The 9,101-nt window shown below is 38.5% G+C and overlaps 1 pseudogene; it reads left to right on the top strand.

Moving 5' to 3' along the window:
- The first annotated feature begins 4,771 nt into the window (after positions 1–4,771).
- Positions 4,772–8,108, top strand: LOC122075150 (annotated as a pseudogene).
- The last annotated feature ends 993 nt before the right edge of the window (positions 8,109–9,101 follow it).

Genomic DNA, 9,101 nt, shown 5'->3' with positions numbered 1-9,101 from the left:
GCCAGCTTTAGTTTCAGTAGCTTCCCACATCATTCCAACCTGCTGATCTGAGCAGCTCCTTTGTGGCCTTGGTAGACCTTCTCCTTGAGATCCTTCACCTGAAATTTTAGGATCAATAGACAAACATTAAAGGAGATATCTTCACATAAGTCTGGCTGGTCTTTCCATCATGGGTTTGCGAAGCAAGGAAGAAGAAGACTCCTCTCCTCACTGTTCTTATAAGTTTTAAAGCCTTCCCTCTTATCATAATTATTTTATTGTTGATTTCCCCTATTGGCCATCTCTTTAATTCCCTTTTGTCTTATTTATCTCTTGGACTTGAGGTATTTTTGTCTTTGTTCCTTTGTCCTTTAGTGTTTTGTCTTTTGTGGTAGTCTCCTTTTCCACTCCAGATGAATACCCCTCCTTTACCTCTTTATTTACACCCTGACACTAAGTATTTGGCATCCCAAGATTACCCCCTCTCCTTTCATACGTTACTCTCCTCTTCTAAAGCCCTTCTTTTGTTTTACCTCCCATATTAATGACCCTCTTTTTCTCCTTTTATTACAACTTGCCATTGAGTCTCTCCCCTTCCTAGTTTAGACCTAATCAATAAATCTAAACCCTCTCATAACTTTGTCCCTTTAATTACCAAATTACCACTGTTTCTAGTCCTTGGCTCCTAAATATTTAATTGGGCACACATCCAATCGGTTGGTTCTCCTGGGGCCCACCGACCCCGGATTACGGTGTGATCGAAAAATCTCAGTTAAGAGGTACAAGTTGTTTTTGACGGATGGGGATCAAGAGAATAACGAGCACTATGTGCTGAACAACAATTGCTACTTTTGATGCAAGATGTTTGAGCAGAAAGACTTACTCTGCACACATATCGGGGATTTTTTGCTTCAAGCTCATCAACATGGCAGACCACAACCAGGCAGGAACCCTCAATTATGCTTGAAACTCATCCCCTTAATTTTTCTAATTGCACTACAAGCTCCGCGTTCTTTACGTCTTTTGGTTTGCCACTAGAACTTGGTTGAACCATCAAGATACATGGCAACCATATTCACCGACGTCCCCTCGGACGTTGTCAGACAAGCCACTCCATATCCCATTGTTCTCTAACGCCTTAGCATTTCGTTGGCGTGCTTAAAGTGTATGTGAAAACTGGTAGATTCCAGATTCCCCAACACTATATTTGCCTAGATGGTCAAAATCTGCCCTCTATGATAGCAGTGGGAGTGGACGCACTGAGGGCTCATGTAAAGAACAACCCCTACCCGTGTGGAAACTTCATGATATTGCTAACCAGATAGCCACTGAAAGATCTCTTTCCCAAGAGAGGTTTGATGTTGCACTTAAATTTTTGAGTGAAGGTGATGTAGATCCCCACTTTGGGCTGAGCTATTGCAGGAGGAAAGCCCAGCCTAAATAGGGCCATCGATTTCCGCTTAAGTTCACTTAACTGTTAATTTATTTCCTTAGTGAATAACGGCCCAATGGGTCCATCGATTTATGTAATAAGGCCCATTAGTGGATAATAGTTAGTGACTAATTATTTTCTTAAGTTTGACTAGATTTCTAATGTTAGTCCTAGTAGGAGTACAACTCCTAGTTATAATGTGACTGCTCTTATTATACTCAGAATTTCAGATTAGATTAAACAAAGAATTGCAATCAATTGCTTCTAAACAGCCAAGATAGCTGTGGGTGAGATGTCCGGGCCGAGATAGCCAATCCCACCCACATTCCTCTTGTCTGTCATCTTAATTTTTTGCTATTAATTTCTGTTTCTGTTCATTGTTTGCTGTGATCATCAACCAAAGAGAATTCAGACCTGTTTATGCCTTGAAGACTAGAATCAATCAGCAAGAAGTTCACATTCTTGAAGACCATCAATCTCCCATCTTGCCCAAGTCTGAGATCTGATCTGCAAGTCCTTTTAAGGGATTGTTCTGGGCAGTCAAAGGATCACTCGATCCTCTTCTAAAGACTATACAAGGGTTCCAGCTACGGTTCTTGAAGAATTCTCTCTCTTTCTTTCTCTAAGGTCAGAAATCAAGAGACTGAATATCTTTCAATTCAGCCATCACAAATCAACCATCTTTGGAGGTTTTGCTCTTCACACTAAGGTCTACATTTGACCTAAATTTGAGCCCCATTAGTGACTAAAGATCCAGCTGCATGTGTCCTCCCTTCCCGTAGCCGTAGGTCTTTTTCTCTCTCTTAGGGTTTTGCTACTGTTTTGTTCTTTATTCTTTGGGGGTTTATTTTTTGTCTTATTTCCCTTGTTTCCCTATTGTTACTTTTGATTTTTGTCAAGCTACTTCAAGAGTCATATCTGATTTGGGTTTGGGGCTGTAATACATTGGGGGTAGTTGCCTTGTGTAATCTACTCCTACATTAGAAGGTTTAGAGGGGGTGTTGAAATTGGAACCTGCTGTTGGCTCTTTTACTTTCAATTTGGGATCACATTGTGGCATTGGCATACCTTTGAATTGGGGCATTGGCTCTTTTACTTTCAATTTGGGATCACATTGTTAGATAATTATAGTAATTTTTCTACCATAATAAATAAATAAATATATATATATATATTTGTTAAATAAATCTATCAAAAAAAATTGTTAAATAATTATAGTAATTTTTCAATTTCTTATTTGTCAATAACATTGAAAAAAAAAGTCTCCTCTAAATCTGTTAGATAAATGCAAATACTGTGGATGCAAATACCCAATTGCTCAGTCAACCAATGCAAAATGATTTAAATAGTAATACTTTGTTTTTGCCCTACTTTTTTTTTTGTCTAATTATATTGATATGCCATACCTTAGTATCATAACAAGTCGTCGATTCTTTTGTAGATCCTCTCAGTACTGAATGGTACCACTCGAGTCCATCTGCATAGACCATTTACTAAGGTAATGCTCATAATGTTGTTTTCTTGTTCTTTTATCTCATTAATAGCCGACTCTAAAGCTGTTTCATTTACACTGTTCTGGTCTGCTTAAAAGATGGCAGAAACAACAAAATCTTGTTGCAGTTCTAGTGGTGGTGATGATGATGGGGGTAGTACTTATTGATCCGGTGATGTGGCGATTGGATGGTGAGTGACATTATTAATTCCCTTATTCTTGATGTGGGTGTTCCAATGATTCTTTATCTCATTATCAATTCTATAAGGGAAATGAGCATTTATCTTGGACCATCTGCAAAACAAGAAAAACAAAGAGAGAGGTCCTCGAGTTCAGAGTATTAACATTGATGGAAAACAGATTTCGTCCATTGACTACAGTCGAGTTAAAATCTTAATTGTTGCATCTTTATCGTCAAATCTGTTTTCAATTTCTCTCTGACTTACCCTTTACTTGATTCAAGCCCTTCAGAAAGAAATAAATGCAACCTTCTTAGTCCTTGTTTCAGTTTGAATGTCTTCGTAATTCACATTTATTGCTCCTTGTTTCCTTGTTTCCTGCAGTCTGACCTTCTTTTCATGCCTTTTGTCAAGTTAAATCTTAGAACCAAAAGTCATGTATTATGATTTAGTGGTGGTTTCATGATGGTTGGATAGGAGATGCGAAGAAGACAACGCATTAGCATCTGATAGTGTTATAAAATGGATTTCCACTTACTAAACAAAGTTACTATGCTCCTTGCAACTATTCAGGTTAATTTTAGTTATAAATGTCTGTATTGCCTTCTGTTGTTCTGCTTGCCTGTCACCCCCCAACTCACCCATCCTTTTCTAGGTTCCTCCTCCCCCTCTGCCTTGTATCGAGCTAATTCATGCATGCTTATTCCATTCTTTCGGACAGTAGGACTACCAAGTGTCCTGATATTTGTAGTTGATTTGCTTTTTCTTCACGGCACAAAACTTCTAGCAAATTTCTTGGATAATTTCTATTGATGGGACATAATGTTACATCCAACAATTTTATTTTCTTGTTTCTCCTTTGACATTATTAGATAGAAAAAGAGAAGGAATGCTTTCATTTAGCATTACTTTAGAATTTTAGTTGACTTGTGACTAAATTGACTTGTATACTTCATATTTTTCCTTGTATGAGGGCCAAAAGGCTTAATTATTTTCTCCTTTGGGGGATCCTTCTTCGTGCTTCAATCAACTAAAAAGAACTGGTAGAAAAAATATATGTAAGGGAGAAAAAGATAGTGAGAAAAAGATAGTGGAATGTTATGTCTTTCTTAGTTTTTCTGGTATATATGTCTTTTGACCCATGAAAGAAAATGCCTACTGTTTTGGTACTTGTTTCCCCTCTTTTAATATTCTTATTTTCATGTGTTAATACTTGCATTTACTTTCTATGCACCACTTTTTCATGTACTTTCCTTGGCATACAAAATTGGACTGATTCAATTTATTGACCTTCTTTGGAGATCAACACGTGCAGATTCATCTCTATTGCCACTGTTTCTAGTCCAATCTATGGTTTTTTCTCTTTTTTTTTTCCCCCTTTGGACTAACTCATTGAGGGATGGATAAGCTTTTCCAATCATAATCAACTTTTGGTATTATTTCTCCTAGGGAAGCCCATCCATGAATAATTTCAGATTCACTAAAATGTGCACCACTTCCTAAGATGAAAAATTTAAGGTTATTTTCAGAAAAGGGAAAGATTTGTTTATCCTTGTTATATGGATTGCAACCATTTTTCAATCCTATAAAATCCAAACTGGCCATATCCTTGTTACATGCGTTACATCGACCTTCACTCCAGTTATTTTGACTTTGGAGAGATAAGAATGCATTGAATCGTAAAAATTAAGTGCTAAAGGAGTGACAGTGCTCTCTGAAGTTCCCAATAATGTCTCTTTGAGGAGTTTTTCTTCTGTCTGTCAGTCTTCTGATGCTCTTCCCATTCTATTCCAGAGGGTTCAGTCCATATCATACATGGGTGGGTTTCTTAGGTTCAGCAAAGAAGAACCATCTGATAGGTTAGTGAACTCCTTCGGCAGATTCAGCAATTGAAATTTCTTGAGCATTTTCAGATTCAAGACCTGGTGGTCTACCATGTGGGTTGGGTATAGTGGATCAGATATACAAATGGAGACCCAGTGGGTGCTCTTGGATGTCCCTGAACTAAGGTCCTATGTCCTGATCCTGCTCTTAATTGAAGGGAAATTCAGGTCTGCTCTTCATCCTGGTGTTGATGGGCATGTCATGCTCTGTACTGAGAGTGGTTCAACTCAAGTGGAAGCTTGTTGTTTCACTGCAATTAGTTATGTTCACATATCTGACAACCTTTACAACTTGAAAGAGGCCCATAGTGCTCTTAGGGTCCATCTCAACACATTTAGGCTCCTAGAAGAAAAGTTAGTCCAACCTCTAGTGGACAAGTTTGGTTGGTGCACTTGGGATGCATTCTACTTAAATGTAGATCCCGTTGGTGTATGGCATGGCTGGCAGAGTATCAACTTAGATGGGGAGAACCCACATGAGGATGCAAAGAACGTTGGGTGGTGTACACAGATGACTTCCAGGCTTGCAAATTTGAGGAGTGCGAAAAGTTTAGGAGGTATAAGGGTGGGACAATGTTGGCCCCTGAGGCCCTGTAATTTGATCACAAGAAACCAAAGATGCTGATCTCCATAGAAATTGAGATCGAGCATTTAGACAAGGCCCCAGACAGGCAGATTCAATCTGGGGTCACTGACTTGTCGGAGTTTGAATCAAAGATCAAAGCATTGAAACATGAACTAGAGATGTTAGGTGGTGAACAAGAGAGCGGTAATATTTCAGGTGGAGGCTGTGGGAGCTGTTCCTGTAAAGCAGGAGAATATGGGATGAAGGCTTTCACTGGGGACTTGAGAACAAAATTTAAAGGTCTGGATGATGTGTATGTCTGGCAAGCTCTCTGTGGTGCTTGGGAGGTATTAAGCGTGGTGCAACCCATCTCAATTCAAAGTTAGTCCCTGTTATTGTCTCTCCCAGACTCAATGGGACGATGACTGATCTTGCTGTGGTGAAGATTGTTGAAGGTGGCATTGGGCTTGTTCATCCTGACCAAGCAGTTAATTTTTACGAGTCAATGCATTCTTATCTCTCCAAAGTTGGAATAATTGGAGAAGGTTGATGTAATGCATGTAAGCCTTACAGCTCATATGATTGAACCTAGTTTTCTTTGTCATCCTTTTACTGCATATAATGATGCATACACATCTGAATGTTTGCAAGTTGATATCTATTTATATAGCTAAAACCTAAGAATGGTTCTATTGGCATGCAGTCACTAGAGTTTCGTCTGTGATGAATATGAAGGCTGGGTCGAGCTTGCAAAGGCTTATTACAAAGGGCTGTCGGAGTCCCTTGTGAAGAACTTCAATGGCACAGGTCTGATTTCCAGCATGCAGGCTGCAGCATGGCAATGATTCCTTCTTTCTTGGCACTTGGCAGATATCACTAGGAAGAGTTGGTGAGAATTTCCTACTTCTGTGATTTGAATAATTTTTTGTTCTGTATTGAAATGAAACCATCTAAATTTGATAGCATTCTTTGAACAATTAACCCACTAGGGATTAATTTTGATTGTTATTCTACAGGTGATGACTTCTGGTTTCAAGATCCCAATGGAGATCCAATGTGTGTCTACTATATGATCCATTGTGCTCACAACCGCATGTGGATGGGTCAGATCATACATCCTGATTGGGATTTGTTTCAATCTGACCACCAATGTGCAAAGTTTCTTGCTGGTCATTGGGCTATTTGTGAGGGACTTGTTTATGTGGGTGGCCATGATTTTGATCTTATAAAGAAGATTGTATTACCTGGTGGAACCATTCCCAAGTGCCAGCATTTTGCGCTACCTGCAGGAGACTGCCTCTTCATGTATCCTCTGTTTGACAGCAAAACCATTCTCAAGACTTGGAATTTAAACAAGGTATCCCCCTTTCAGTACAACCCTTGCTTACATTTTACTTGGAATTTTTCAGCGGTTGAATCTACTTATTAATATGTTTCCGAAACACCAAGTTATATAGTTTAATGACTAAATTGTCAAAGAGGGGAATTTCAAGTTTTGGTTGAGTCTGAACTTTGTTTACAAAGACTGAATCAGCATCATTTTTTGGTTCTTTTTCTTTCTTAGATGGTTCTACTTCTATGTTACTGAATGGTTTAGGCAGAGTTCATCAACCTTCACATTTACTGAGTTAACAGATAAAAAATTCATAGTTTTTCTGTCTTTGTGTGTCTTATCATAGTACTTGGATTGAATGCTTATGGAAGTATCTCTTTTTGCAGTTCGAAGGTGTGATCGGGGCATTCAACTGCCAAGGAACCGGTTGGGAGCTGAAGGAGCAAAGGATTAGAGGATACCCAGTGTTACAAGCCAAATTCTGGCTTGGTGCATGCTGATTGTGTTGAATGGGACCAAAGGGGAGAAGAAGCTGAGATGGGTGGAGCTGAAGAGTATGCTATCTACCTAACCAGGTTGAGGAACTACTCTTGACCCCTAAATCAGATGCCATCCACATGACCATGCAACCATCATCATTTGAGATTTTCCGCTTTGTTCCAATCAAGAAGCTTGGTTTCACTACTAAATTTGCTTCAATTGGATTGGCAAATATGTTTCACAGTGAAGGAACCATTCAAGAATTGGACTGCTGTGAATGTCCAGTGGGGAATAGTGTGAAGTTTAAGGTTAAAGGTGGAGGGAAGTTCTTGGCTTACTCAAGTGGGTTCCCTAAGAAGTTCTGCTTGAATGATAATGAAGTGGGTTGTGAGTGGTCCGTCGATGGTAAGCTGAACCTGGACCTTCCTTGCAAAGAGGAATGTCAAGGCATATCAAATATTAGGGTCTTTATGCAGTAAACAAATTCCAAATCTAAACTTGATGCAGTATATTAAAAAGAAGCTACTGCTTTTATGTTTCTAGAGATGACAATTCATAATGTATAGGGAAAAAGAAATACATGATTTGTTGAATATTCTATGTGTAACATTAAAAAGTCCAAACTAACATATCAACAAGCTTAGGTTTTTTCTACAAAAATGTGAAACAGGTAAATAGTTTCTATTATGTCTTCATATTCAGATCCAATGACCTTTAGAATATTGATTGGCTTCCAATAATACTAGGTGATATTGGCTTCCATTATTTCCTACTGTAATTTACATCACTTTTAGAAATTTCGATGCTAAATCAGGTTGGTGACAATATCACAGATATCACCCTTTTGTAAGCTTTTGTATCACAGATATTTGTTTTATCTGTTTTAACTGGTGTTTGGTTTTCTGTCATTTCATGAAATTTCATTCAAGATTTTCAAAATTTCCCTAACAGTACTAGCAGTAATTCTTAAAAATTTTGATGAACTTCACATCCACCACCAGTACCAACGAATAAGAAGACTGCAAATTTGGAGTTTCTGACAGATGGCATTCAAATAGTAAATCCCAAAGAAATAGCATGAATAGTTCCCCCGCAGATATGGTTTGGGGGAAAGGATCCCCATCAAAATTTAGTTCATTGCATGCACAGATGCTCTAGATTAGGTCCTAAGATCATTTTATTGGAATAGGAAAGCGTAAATAACCAAAATCTGTGATCTATCTAATGTGTACGGCTCTCTAGAATCCAAGACATAGTTGTCATGGCGTCTAGGCGGCCGAGAGTGGACCTGAACCCTAGGCAATCACACATCTGCCTAGGTGACCAAGGTGCCTGGATGCCTAGGCTATGCCTTGACAACTACGATACATAAATCAAATTTTTTTGCCACACTGTTTGTATGCACGAGGGCCGGTCTCTCCTTATCAGAGACTTTGGGAGATGCTGGGTATTCCTAGTTCATGAAGCTTAGGAACATGCATTGCTTCAAATATTTCTCATCAATAAGCACCAAGCAAGAAATGAAAATCAAAGACCATAAGAACCACAACTATCTAACATTTCTGTTCTTAAATCATTAACTCTAAGAAGAGAATTCGACTACCAATAGCTATGACTTGCGATGAAAGGAAGACTGTTCTACATTGAGAGTACTGAAACAAGATCTCAATTGGAAAAATCTTTGTCCCATCAAGGTGGAATTACAATATTAAGAAATATGAGTCAAATGGACAGTAACCACACAAGCAAATATTAGTA

The sequence above is a fragment of the Macadamia integrifolia genome, chromosome 4 (assembly GCF_013358625.1).
Source record: "Macadamia integrifolia cultivar HAES 741 chromosome 4, SCU_Mint_v3, whole genome shotgun sequence".
In the NCBI taxonomy this organism is placed as follows: domain Eukaryota; kingdom Viridiplantae; phylum Streptophyta; class Magnoliopsida; order Proteales; family Proteaceae; genus Macadamia; species Macadamia integrifolia.
This window is presented reverse-complemented; position numbering and strand designations above follow the sequence as displayed.